The sequence below is a fragment of the Melanerpes formicivorus genome, unplaced genomic scaffold, assembly GCF_026170545.1.
Source record: "Melanerpes formicivorus ecotype bairdi unplaced genomic scaffold, bMelFor1.0.p_v2 SCAF_43, whole genome shotgun sequence".
NCBI lineage: Eukaryota > Metazoa > Chordata > Aves > Piciformes > Picidae > Melanerpes > Melanerpes formicivorus.
In genome coordinates, this window is record NW_027142395.1 from 2,885,302 (window position 1) to 2,898,516 (window position 13,215).

Consider the following 13,215-nt stretch of genomic DNA (forward strand, 5'->3'; position numbering starts at 1 on the left):
AAGTGATTGGACGTGGCACTTGGTGCCCTGGTTTAGTAGTCATGAGGTTGGGTGGCAGCTTGGACTTGATGATCTCTGAGGTCTTTTCCAACCTTATTGATGCTATGATTCTATTCTATGGTTCTATGAATGGCAGCGACATAAGAAGCAGAAACAAAGAAACCACTTGGGCTGACGTTCTACCTAAACTGAAAAGAATTTTACCTAGCAAGTCCTGTTGCAAAGCATAAACTAAGCATATTCTTACAGAAATTCATCAAGTGTGGAGGTCAAGATTTCAACTGATGCCAAATCCCCTATATTGTTTTAAGTTGATTTGAAACTGAACTTCTTCATAACAATTTTGCACTCAGTATTTTAGTGTGAACTCATCCAGTTTCTTCTGTCTTTCCAAAGTTCACCAATACAAATGAATACAAAGTCATACACAGTGAATACTGCTGCAGGTGAAATAGGTACCTTGCCTTATTCTGAATATTTTCTATTAACAATAGCAAATAGTTCCAAAGGAGGGGTTTCTGTATTATCAACAGAGTTTTGGTGAGCACCACAGGCCTAATTCTGCTTTTAAGTGCTTGAAAAATGCAAGTTATGCAGGAAGACTTTTTTGACAAGACTTTCTCCTTTGTTTTTTTATTGCTTGCATATTGAGGTTGAGTGCTTAAGGAAATATTTCAAACAGCACATTCATTTTACAGTGTCAAAGCAGGACAATAAAAAATTATATATGCTTTAAATCTTGATTGGAATAAAAAAAATACATTTTTTTATTGAAACAAGACTACTTAAGGTCAACCATTTTGCTCAATGAAAAGCTTGAGGATGGCCTACAGATTTCAGAGGCAGAAGGCTACCATATTTGCAGAGCTGCTCAAGGGAAATCGTCTCACTTCTCTGGTGATGTAGTTGAATGGAGAAAGCTGTCACAGAGACATGTGCTAAGCAAAAGGAATAAAACCATTTGTTTACATGCTATGCTCAAGTTAGAAAACAACAGAAAAATAAGAAGGCACATTCTGAACCACATACCCATTTGGTTTCCATATGAGGTTTCACACTTCTGAGGTGACGGAGTGATGTTAAAATGCTATGTGTTTACACCTTGCATAGTCTCACACTTCAGGAGCTACGGATCAAACTGTACAGGCGGATGCTGATTCTTGCAGTCTCTACCAAAACAGCAACAACATTAGAAATGGCAAACGTGATATGAATCTAGCAAAGGTAAAGGTTTCATATCAATGTTCATACACAATGACAGAAGAAATAGAAAATAACTAAAATGAGTATACATATATATACACAATCAGAAGTTAAAAGTTGCTCTGTCTTAGCAACCAAACTGCACTTCATCCAATGGTACTGTAAACATCATTTTTTGAAAAACAATCACCCTATGTGACCCAAAACTACTAGTTGGTCCAGGGTTTTAAATCTTTCCCCTACAAAACAGAAAACCAGGCAGAGGGAGGGGAGCCTGCTTATCCACTTGTCACATGACAGTGGTGAAATTCTGAGCTTGCCGAATATGATCTTTCAGTTATTCATTTTTACAGCAAACACCACACCAAAATCTTGCCCTCTTGAGGATTTCTAGAAGTAGGTTAAAATAGATTCAGGACATATCATTAAAACAAGTAGATAATTAAGACAAATATATTCCATTAAGAAAAATGATTTTTCCACCAGCTGCAGTGGAAATAGGGCCAGGTCTATTGGCTGTCAATAGATTAAAGAAGATATAAGGGCATGTGGTCTCATTTTTTACTTCCTCTTGCAGTTTCTCTTCAGATGAGCTTTTGAGACATTCTCACTTTGTCTAAAAGTGTGGGAGATCACAAATTTGCAGTTGGGTGCTTACAGATTGCAGCACAGTTGTAAATAAGCTTAGCTATTGTCCCTGTAAAAATGGATGACAACAGCAGACTGCCACACCCAAAGATCTGCTTGGATGGGGACTCCAAGACCATCAGGATAAAAATTATTTTGCATACCATTCTGCAGTGTCACAGTATTACTATTTGGAAAGGGGATAAAATACTTGGCATTTTCATATAAATAAATGGATAGTCAGTATGGCACATAACCACATAGTGAAGAACTACAACTCTTTAAATCAAAGTACTAAAGCTCACCAGCAATGCCAATATACCTATTCATTTTCAGATTATCACAGAATATATCTCTGGTTGGAAGAGACATCAATGATCTTCCAGTCCAACTTTCAATCCAGTATTGAAGGGTCAACACTAAACCATGTACCTAAGCACTAGGGGCACATACTGCTGCTTGAACACCCCCAGGGATAGAGACTCCACCACTACCCTGGGCAGACCATTCCAATGTTTGATAACCCTTTCAGTGAAAAATTATTTCCTAGCATCCAGCCTGGACCTCCCCTATCACAGATTGAAACCATTTCCTCTAGTCCTGTCGCTTGTCATCAAGGAGAAGAAGCCGAGCTGCTCCTCTCTCCAACCTCCCTTCAGGTATTTGCAGAGACTGATAAGGTCTCTCCTCACAGCATCCTCTCTGTCAGACTAAACAACACCAGCTCCCTCACATGCTCCTTGCAGGTCACATGGGCCAGACCCTTCACAAGCCTTCTCTGGACACACTGCAGCATCTCAATAGCCTTCCTATAGAGAGGGGCCCAAAACCAAACACAGTACCTCAGGTGGGGCCTTACCAGTCCTGAGTACAGGGGAATGATCGCCTCACAGTCCATGCTGGCCACAGTGTTTTGCATGACTAGACCTACTCCATTGAATTCAAAGACTCGACATTTAAAACACAGGATTCAAAAGATTTATCCAAAGCTCAGTACATTTCTTCAAATCCTTGCAGTTACTATTTTGGATAAGAAATTTGAATAGAGTTTGGCCTCCAAGATATCACGGAGTTTCCTTTCTAAGATTGAGAACTGTTTTCCTCAGATTAATCCCTGGGCAGTTTTCTCTACTACCTCCATAAGCAGGGAAAATACAAGAGTGCCTCAATAAACAAAAAATCATGATGCAAGAGGACACATGAAAAAGCATACAGTCAATTGTTTACAGAATCAACATGTGTTTGTCAGAGAGGAATAACAGCCAAATGGGAGACTGAGCAGCAGGGAACAAAACAGTTTGCACAGTTTGAAGGAAAACATGTGATATAAAATGAAATTCAGTCCTAGTAAAGTCTGGCTCTCAATAATATAGATGAAAAGTCTAAACATGGAAATACATTTTATACTTTCATTCAGGTATGTCAAAAGGACATTTATGTGTTCACACGTTAGATCCATCGTTATAATATGATATTACTGAAGATCTTCACCCTCATCTTCTAACAGTGCCTGAAACCTAGACCTTCCCTCTGTTGTTTAGAGCATCTATACAAATTTTTGTGCATTTCACATTCAAACAGACAATCCAAAAATCTATGAAATAAAAGTGACCCAGCATCCTTTTCCTGCTCAAATCCATACATGGAGACCCAAGGTATTGTGCTACTCCTGTGATCCAGCAGAAGGAACTCTCTGAAACAGTGTGGATTAAAAATGACACCTATATTTATCCTATGACACAAGCTTCTTTAGAAAACCTTTAACATCATTGCCTAAGCTTAAGAGACTTTTGTATTACCCAAATCACTGGAAAGGCTTACATTTTTCCAGCATACTATTCTGTTAAAGTTGGACTTTTGTGCAATATACCAATTGCCCATCAGGAAGTGAAAAGGCAGCAGCACATTATTTATATATGTTGGCACTCTTGTCATAAGTACAAGCAGTGATTTGATGAATATCAAGGGAGCATAAACCACTACAGAAAAATTCAAAAATACCACATAACCTAATATCTATAACCCCTCCATTACTGACATCTTGCAGCAAAAAGTTTTGTTCCAAAATGGTTGCCTTAGCATAAGTAAAAGTCAAATACTCTAAGACAGATTAATGTAACGGAGCACTGAAGCATCCTACTGACTTTTTTTACTTTCAATCATTTCAGAGCAGGGCATTCTAACCTCACCAATAACTTGGTAGCTTCTGTTTTTTAAATGTAGGTCACGTTTGAAACTTCAACTTGGAAGGTTTGGAAAAAGACTATATTCAAGTCTTTAGATTTATGAAACTTTAGTCTCAATAAGTGACAACCAAGGCTAGTAAACAGAACTTAAAGGAGTACAACATAGTTAAATGTCTGCTTAAAAATTATACCAGTTCTCAAAGGTTAGCATTATGACCAACTCATTGTGTCTTCTCAATCTCAGCTCAAAGTCCTGATGAATTAGAACAGTGCACAGTCCATAGCTTTCCCCAACTTTCTTTTCATCCTGCCAAGCAGAAGTGACATGTGCGTTTCCCCAGCTACACTGTCTTCTGCAGATTCAACTCTTTGCTGCATCGCCTGCAATCAATATATTATGCTACTACCTCTGGCTGTCTCAGTCTCTTTTTACAGATAATCTCTCTGCTTATTTCAAGGGTGGGGGTGAAGCAATAATAGCAGAATAACCTCTTACTCTCAAAGGCTATCTTTTCCTTTCATCTACCCTAGTCTTCTTTGCAATATCCCTTTACCTTTTTTCCTTCAAGATGTCTGCTCTTCAGTTTTCTGATGATAAAAGGGTCAGCATGGCTGGAGCCCATGACCCAGCAAGGACAGGATGAAGAGCCCAAGATGTGCTCAGTTTGGAGAAAGCTGCCCCCTGGGGATACTAACAGCAGTTCCACAGTGCCTGCAGGGAGTATAAAATGCATGGTAATGTGTCTTGGGACGATGAGAGACAACAGGCATAAATTGAAATAAATTCAGGCTAGATAAAAGGAGAAGCTCTCCACCCCATGAGGACAAGGAAGTGGGTTGTCTGAAGTGTCTGTGAGCCTTTATATAGAGAGGTTTAGAATACCTGTCTGAAAAAAATCCCTGAGCAATCTAATCTGACTTGCTAGCCATCCCTCTCCCTGCAAGATAAATATACTGATCTGTGGAAGTCATACCTGTAGCTGCATTACAAAACAAAAATAGTGCAAAGAATCTCTAACTTCTTTAACCATAAACCCTCAGAAACAATATATTCATAAGCAGATAAAAGTTATTATGTGGTATTAACACCAGTCATTGACACACTGGTTGAGGTTGAGACTTTCCTCCTTGTTCAAAGTTCCTGATAGTTATCAAAAAGCAAAGCTGTCACTGGCTAGACTTTACTTTTGTCTTGCAATGAAATCCTTTAAGACTGACAGAACCATGTCATTAGTGATAGGCCACATCCCTAAATCTTACATCAAGCAAGGTACCCATGGTGACAAAACATTATTCCAAAGAGTGTCTGACCTTGGCAGTCACACAGGCGTAGTTATCAATCAAGGTTTATAAACACAAAGCCAGCCCAGCGTCTGCATTCCAGACAAACAGAGTGGATGTCCTGGTGTTTGAATAGGCAGGTGCCAATTCCTTCACCCCCTAGCTTCCACTGCTGGCCAGTCCAGAGCTGGAACTCTAGGTTAAGAGAGGAACAGAGGCACAAAAATAGGTGCCTGAGGCTGCATTCATTAAACATCTGCCTTACTTTTTTTTCCTTTAGAAGATTAAATTTGATTCCTGAAGCACTGCTCAGGAATTTCTACAGAATTTCATCATATGTTATCTCTATGGCTCAGAAAGAGGAAATAAATTGTTTAAGATCTACCAGCTCTCTATTGACTTAATCTATTTTAAGACAGGTTTCCCATGGCTAGGAGATTCTAAACTTCATATTTAAAGTGAGGAGATAGATAGAGCAAAGATGAGTGCTAAATATCCCACTTTTTTTTTAAGGCAATTGACCTGTAGAAGTGACTTTGTTTTTTCTTGCATACATGATACATTCCTTAAGGAAACAGGGATGCTTCCTAGTAGACACTGTAGTGGAAAAGCAACACTGAATTCATACATCGTAAGACATCCAAGGAACAGACACAGAAAGGAGACAGTGCACAGTGCACAATATTTTTTAGGACACGTTCATGTATCACAACAACATGCACAACAACAAATTACTCCAATCCAAACTTGCAGCAGAAAGCTTCACAGAGTCAGGAACAGGAGTTAACTCTCATAATTTCCTCTTTGGCAACTTAATTAAGAAGTGATCCTGTCTCTTTTGAATAGGTACATTGTATAATACCTTTGGGAACCAAGGGGAGAGGAGACGTGCATGAATAGAAACACACCCATATGCCTGCAAATTAACTACTCTATGTGATGATGCAACTCATTTTTCTATAGGAGACCTGTTAAAAATGAACAGCTGGCAGAAGATGTATGTTAGTATGTGCTCAGCTGAATATTCAAGTATAAAAACTGCTTCTCACTGGGAATTGAAGCCATTGTATTTAGGGATAGTGAGAATAGTACCAGGACTCAAATCATAATACTTACACAGAAAATCTTGATGCACCACAAGGGCTCCATTTAATATCTCACCTAATAGTCCGTATAACGGACAGGTATACCAATATAAAAATCCATTTACAAACATAAAAGAGGACCTATATTCTTGTCACAAAGCATTGAGTGCAAATAGCTGTCATCACAACCAGAGTTCACCAAGATAACCTGTTCAGTACAATACTTTTAAAGCTTTGTAGGTCCTAGAGGGCCTGCTTATGGAGGCTAGTCACTCAATGTTATTTTCAGATGCATCACTGATTACTAAGACTGAACAAATATTCTTCTTTGTTTGCCTCTGGGCTGAAGTGTAAGAGGAGGGTAGTCAAACTTCTCTACATCACATGGGTTCTGTGGAAATTTATTAACATTTATAGCAAGTGCTTTGAACATGTATTATAAAGCTGCTCTTCAAATTCCAAGTATTCAGCAGATCAGGGTTTGCTCAGAAATTCTTGAACTCTCAAAGAACCTGATCTGAGTTTTGACTCTAAGAAAACTTGAAGTCAGTTGAGATTCGCCTCATCTCATACGTCACTGAGCATTTAGTATAACAATGATAAATGTTGAGATGTGATCCATTTCTTTAAGTCTTTTGTTTTACTTTCTAATGGCTGGACAATACAAACATGAGACACTACTTCTACAAGAGGATTGTGCCCCTTACAAATTGTATCATAGGCATTCATCTGTTTAATGCATTGTCAGCCCAGATGTATGGCTACCATGCTAAGCAAAAGACTACTGAAGTATATACCCTGTTGCTTAAAGCAGTGATAAGAATCTAGTGTAGTTGTGCTATGAGTGGAAGGCCTTTCACATCCTCATTTTATGTCTTCCATAAAGGACTTTCATCACTGAAGAGTCTTGTGGAGTGTGGGTAAACTCTACAGAGCTCACAGAATTGAACCCAGTCACTGGATTAGGCTTTGTCACTCAGCTGACTGCAAACACATGCACACCCACAGCATTACAGATATATTTCTGACAGCTGGGATGCATGTTTTGCAGCCTGCCTCCTCCCATCTAAATCTAGCTCTCTTCAGAACAGACATTTAACTGAGTGCTTGCAGTATCTAAATAAACTCCAAAGCATGGAATGGCACTGATCTCTTAACTGTACCCATCTAAAACTCTCAGAGAGCGCAAGCTAACAAAAAAGTTCAGTAATGCTTAAAAGTTCAGACAGATCTACATGTCTTTCTCTAAACCATCCATGTTCACCCCAGGCTGGGGTGAAGAAAAAACCCTCCACTTTTCTTCAGCAATAATAACATCAGCCTAATGCTAGAATTCTTGGCATATCCCAAAAGCACCAAAGTCCAGAAAAGTCAGTAAGGATTTGCTTTTCATATCTGTTAAGTAATTTTTCATCTCTTATGCTCAGGTTCAGCTCAGGAGGTCACATTCACATCTGGTATCTTACAGAAGGTGTGCATGAGGGACTTAATATCCAAACAAACTCTAAATATCATAGCAATCTGAAGAAACACCAAGATTTTCTTTCCATACAACCAGCAATTTTTGTAGATTTTTTCTTAGTTACAAATATCTACATTACGAAGTAAAAAGAATCCAGTGTACTGCACAGTAATTAATGAGCAAACCTCCATAAAAACACCCTGATGTTTAATGTGTCATATGGATATCATTGACATTTCTTTTTGTCTACAGTGCCATTCCTCACACCATACTTGCATGGCCAAACCTGTTCCTCCTAGGAGAAATCATCTCCAAAGACCTATAAAACCTCAAGCCCACAACACACTTCCAATTAAACAAGCCTCTCTTCCTCCAGACCCTAGTTCCTACCATCATTTTTGTGGCAAGCCATCCTTTATATGACCAGGTCTCCTCACAAATCTCCATATAATAGCACCTTCCTGAAAACTTCACCCCTGTTATGATGATTGCTGCTTCTCCTCCTTATGTGACCTTCCCTTGAGTGTTTTTATTCCTCACATTTGTGATCCTTCCTGCACCGTTATCAGCCTTCTACCCTTTCCCTGCCTTGTCTGCTGGGTTTTTTTAAACCCCCACCCAATCAAGACAATTTGTATGTACAGAGAAATTAATCTTTTCCTTAGATATTTATCTACTTGTGTGACCTTTTCCTTCTTTCACCTCTAACATTTTTCAAGTCCCTGAAGACATTAAAAAGTGCTATTGAACAAGTTCATAGGAATTTTCTAATTTGTATTTTTTTCCAAAACAAGGCTAATATAAAGTGGTTGTTCCCATATGCCACCAAGTAGAGGGAAATTTCACCTGCCTTTGAAGCATTGGTGAGGGGTTTGGAACACAAGCCCTATGAGGAGAGGCTGAGGGAGCTGGGGTTGCTTATCCTGGAGAGGAGGAGACTCAAGGGTGACCTTATTGCTCTCTACAACTCCCTGAAGGGGGGTTGTAAACAGGCAGAGGTTGGTCTCTTCTCGCAGGCAGCCAGTACCAGAACAAGAGGACACAGTCTCAGGCTGCACCAGGGGAGGTTCCAGTTGGATGTTAGGAAGAAGTTCTATACAGAAAGAGTGATTGCCCATTGGAATGGGCTGCCCAAGGAGGTGGTGGAGTCACCATCATTGGAGGTGTTCAGGAGGAGACTTGATGGGGTGCTTGGTGCCAGAAATTCATCATTTCTGAGAGAGTGAGCAGACATAAAGGAAAATGCTCTTTACATTTAGACCTTTACTGAAATTAGGGGGTTAACTCAAGGCATCTTGAACTCACCCAATTCTCCACTAAGTCAAATCATTCACCTCTAACAAAATCCCTACCCTTTTGGTGTGTCGATTCAGGGTACCTGAAACAGGGAAAAATAAAATCTGCTGGTCACTTTCCAATCTTTGTCCTATAATTACCTGAGACAAGAAATGAACAGTTTGGCCGCCTACTCCCACAGCCTCTGAAAAACTGAGGCCTTGAGTTTGAGCTCCCTGATAACCACAGCAGGATTTTAAAAAGTCATCTGACTCTGAATTATCATCTTCTCCTAATCTCAGATTCTAGCCTGCAAATAGTCATGCTGAGGAAAGACAGAGAGTTTAGTTTTATGCACTCCCCAGGGCTTACAATCAGAGCAGCTGTGTTGCCATAAGCAGGCTGCTCTATTACATATCACAGATTGCTCCTAATCTGTGCAAGTCCTGTCAGAGAAAAAAATAGGCAAGTAAGAAAGGAAGAATGTAGAGCTTTCAGCAGAGGGAGGTATTGACACAGCATATAACTCCAGGGGAGGGGATCTGAGACTGTTTCAGTGCTAGGCTCCAGTTAGAGGCAATATATCCTTTCTCTGGCAGTATGTTTTGGGTTTTGGTTTTTGTTTCTTTGCTGTTTTGTTTTGTTTTGTTTTAAAAAGGGGGGATAGCCTGCCCTTAAACATCTTTGCCGATGTTATTTCCTGTTCGCAGATGATGAGTTGCATTCTGTTGACAGTGATTAAAAAAAAAAAATAAATTTAGAAATTAAGGAGAGGGTGGAGGGAAAGGCAACAGAGACATAAATTTAAAGAGAGCAGCCTTTGGTCACCAAAAATAGCCACAGCAGATAGTGTAACTAAAACCTGCCTAGTGCCTGCGCTGTCAGCACAGCACACAGGGCAAACTTACATAATATTTTCCACATTTGTTTCAAGCAGGGCAGCCTGCCAGCTTGATAGATTTCTAGAAAGGGTGGGAGAGAGAGAGTGGTTTGATTCACAGACTGCTGCATTTACAGATCGCTCCACGGCCACTGCCTTTCCCTCTTTGGGCGTTTACCTTTACACTTTGCCACAGAGCAGTGTGAGCATAACCTTGATATAGAAAGTAAGTCACTCTACAGACTGCCTAAAGTACTACATCTGCATGAATTAGCTTTGGTTTTCTTGTTTTGAGGGTGCTAATGTGCACTCATTTGCTGCAAGCTCAGTCCAGATATTAGCAGTAGGAAAAGCGCCTCAGAAAAAAAGGTGATGAGAGCAGGGAACTTCAGATTCTAATAATTCACTTTCAGCAACAGGCTCCAAAAGAAGAGTCTTCAGAAAGAAGAGATTTCTGCAAAATTGTTGAAACAAAAGTTAATCCATCACAGTATCACAGTATTGCCAAGGTTGGAAGAGACCTCGAGGATCATTGAGTCCAACTTGTAACCACAGACCCCATGACTAGACAATGGCACCAAGTGCCATGTCCAATCTCCTCTTGAATACCTCCAGTGATGGGAACTCCACCACATCTCCGGGCAGCCCATTCCAATGATGAATGACTCCCTCGGTGAAGAACTTTCTCCTCACCTCCAGCCTAAACTTCCCCTGGCGCAGCTTGAGACTGTGTCCCCTTGTTCTGGTGATGGTTGCCTGGGAGAAGAGACCAACCCCTTCCTGGCTACAACCACCTTTCAGGTAGTTGTAGAGGGCAATGAAGTCCACCCTGAGCCTCCTCTTCTCCAGGCTAAACAACCCCAGCTCCCTCAGCCTCTCCTCATAGGGCTTGTGCTCAAGGCCTCTCACCAGCCTTGTTGCACTTCTCTGGACATGTTCAAGTGTCTCAATGTCCTTCTTAAACTGAGGGGCCCAGAACTGGACACAGTACTCAAGGTGCAGCCTAACCAATGCAGAGTACAGGGGCACAATGACCTCCCTGCTCCTGCTGGCCACACTATTCCTGATGCAGGCCAGGATGACATTGGCCTTCTTGGCCACCTGGGCACACTGCTGGCTCGTGTTCAGGCGGCTGTCAATCAGTACCCCCAGGTCCCTCTCCGTTTGGCAGCTCTCCAGCAACTCCGACCCCAGCCTGTAGCACTGCATGGGGTTGCCGTGGCCAAAGTGCAGCACTCGGCACTTGGACTTGTTGAATGCCATCCCATTGGACTCTGCCCATCTGCCCAGTCAATCGAGGTCCCTGTGCAGAGCCCTTAGACCCTCTAACTGACCAACATCTGCTCCTAACTTGGTGTCATCTGCAAACTTGCTGATGACTGACTCAATCCCCTCATCCAGATCATCAATGAAGATGTTAAAGAGGATGGGGCCCAGCACTGATCCCTGGGGGATGCCACTGGTGACTGGCTGCCAGGTGGATGTGGCACCATTCACCACCACTCTCTGGGCTCAGCCCTCCAGCCAGTTTCTAACCCAGCTCAGAGTGTTGCGGTCCAAGCCTCAAGCTGACAGCTTAGCCAGCAGTTTGCTGTGGTGGACGGTGTCAAAGGCCTTGCTGAAGTCCAGGCAGACCACATCCACAGGCCTCCCCACATCCACCAGATGGGTCACCTGATCATAGAAGGAGATCAGGTTGGAGAGGCAGGACCTGCCCCTCCTAAATCTATGTTGGCTGGACCTGAGCCCTTGACCATCCTTCAGGTGTGCAGTTATTGCCGCCAGGATAATCTGCTCCATCATTTTCCCTGGCACTGAGGTCAGGCTGACTGGCCTGGAGTTTCCAGGTTTCTCCATCCAGCCTCTCTTATGGATGGGGACCACATTGGCCAGTTTCCAGTCATCTGGGACCTCACCGGTGAGCCAGGACTGGAGGAAAATGATGGAGAGTGGCTTGGCCAGATCATCTGCCAGCTCTCTCAGCACCCTAGGATGGATCCCATCCGGTCCCATGGACTTGTGAGTGTCCAAGTGGCTCAGCAGGTCCCAAACTAATTCCTCATAGATTTCTGGGGCATTACACTGCTCCCTGACCCCGTCACCCAGCTCAGGAGGCCACTCGTCCTGAACTCCTCCTGCCTTGCTGTTGAACATTGAGGCAAAGAAGGTGTTCAGGACCTCAGCCTTTTCCTCGTCTTCAGTCACAGTGTTCCCCTCCAGGTCCCATAAGGAGTGCAGGTTCTTCTTGCCCTTCTTTTTAGTGTTAATGTATTTGTAAAAATGCTTTTTATTATCTTTCACAGAGGTGGCCAGCTTCAGTTCCAGCTTGGCCTTTGCCTCTCTAATTTTTTTCCTACATAATCTAACAGCTTCCTTGAACATACCTCGAGAAGCCTTCCCCTCCTTCCAAAGGTGATACAGCCTCTTTTTTCCCCTTAGATCCTCCAGGAGCTGCTTGCTCATCCAGGCCGGTCGCCTTACCCCCGGCTCATCTTTCGGCACATGGGCACTGCCAGTTCCTGTGCCTTCAAGGGCTCCTGTTTGAAGTAGGCCCAACCAGCCTGGACCCCTTGGTTCTTGAGGGTTGCTAACCCAGGGGACTTTACAAATAAGTTTCTTAAACAGGCTGAAGTTTGCCCTCCAAGGTGAAGTCCAAGGTGAAGGTTCTGTTGGTGCTCCTCCCTATCTCCCTGCATATTGAAAACTTCACTATCTCGTGGTCACTGCACCCTAGGCAGCCTCCCACGATCACATCTCCCACCAGCCCTTCTCTGTTGGAGAACAGCAGGTCAAGCAGAGCCTGGCCTCTGGTAGGCTCACTTAACAGCTGCATCAGGAAGCAGTCCTCCATGCACTCCAGGAATCTCCTGGACTGCCTCCTCTCTGCTGAATTAAGTTTCCAGCAGATATCTGGCAGGTTGAAGTCACCCACAAGGACAAGATCTGATGATCTTGAGACAGCCTCCAGTTGCTTGTCGAATAATTTGTCAGCCTCCTCATCCTGGTTGGGTGGTCTGTAACAGACTCCAACCAGGATGTCAGATTTGTTAGGCTGCCCTCTGATTTTAACCCACAGGCTCTCAATCCCTTCTTTCTCCACCTCAAGTTCTGTGGCAGAGAGTGACTCCCTAATATACAAAGCCACCTCTCCTTCTCTTCTCCCTTGCCTGTCTCTCCTGAAGAGCCTGTAACCCTCCAGTGCAGCACTCCAATCGT

The 13,215-nt window shown here is 42.4% G+C and overlaps 1 long non-coding RNA gene across 1 annotated transcript in view; it reads right to left on the minus strand.

The window, feature by feature from the left end:
* Positions 1-13,215, minus strand: part of LOC137451379 (uncharacterized) — a 134,012-nt gene that overhangs the window by 48,208 nt on the left and 72,589 nt on the right. Inside the window, exon 2 of the long non-coding RNA XR_010989802.1 lies at positions 1,030-1,169. This is a non-coding gene — a long non-coding RNA (uncharacterized lncRNA). The remainder of the gene's footprint in view (positions 1-1,029; positions 1,170-13,215) is intronic.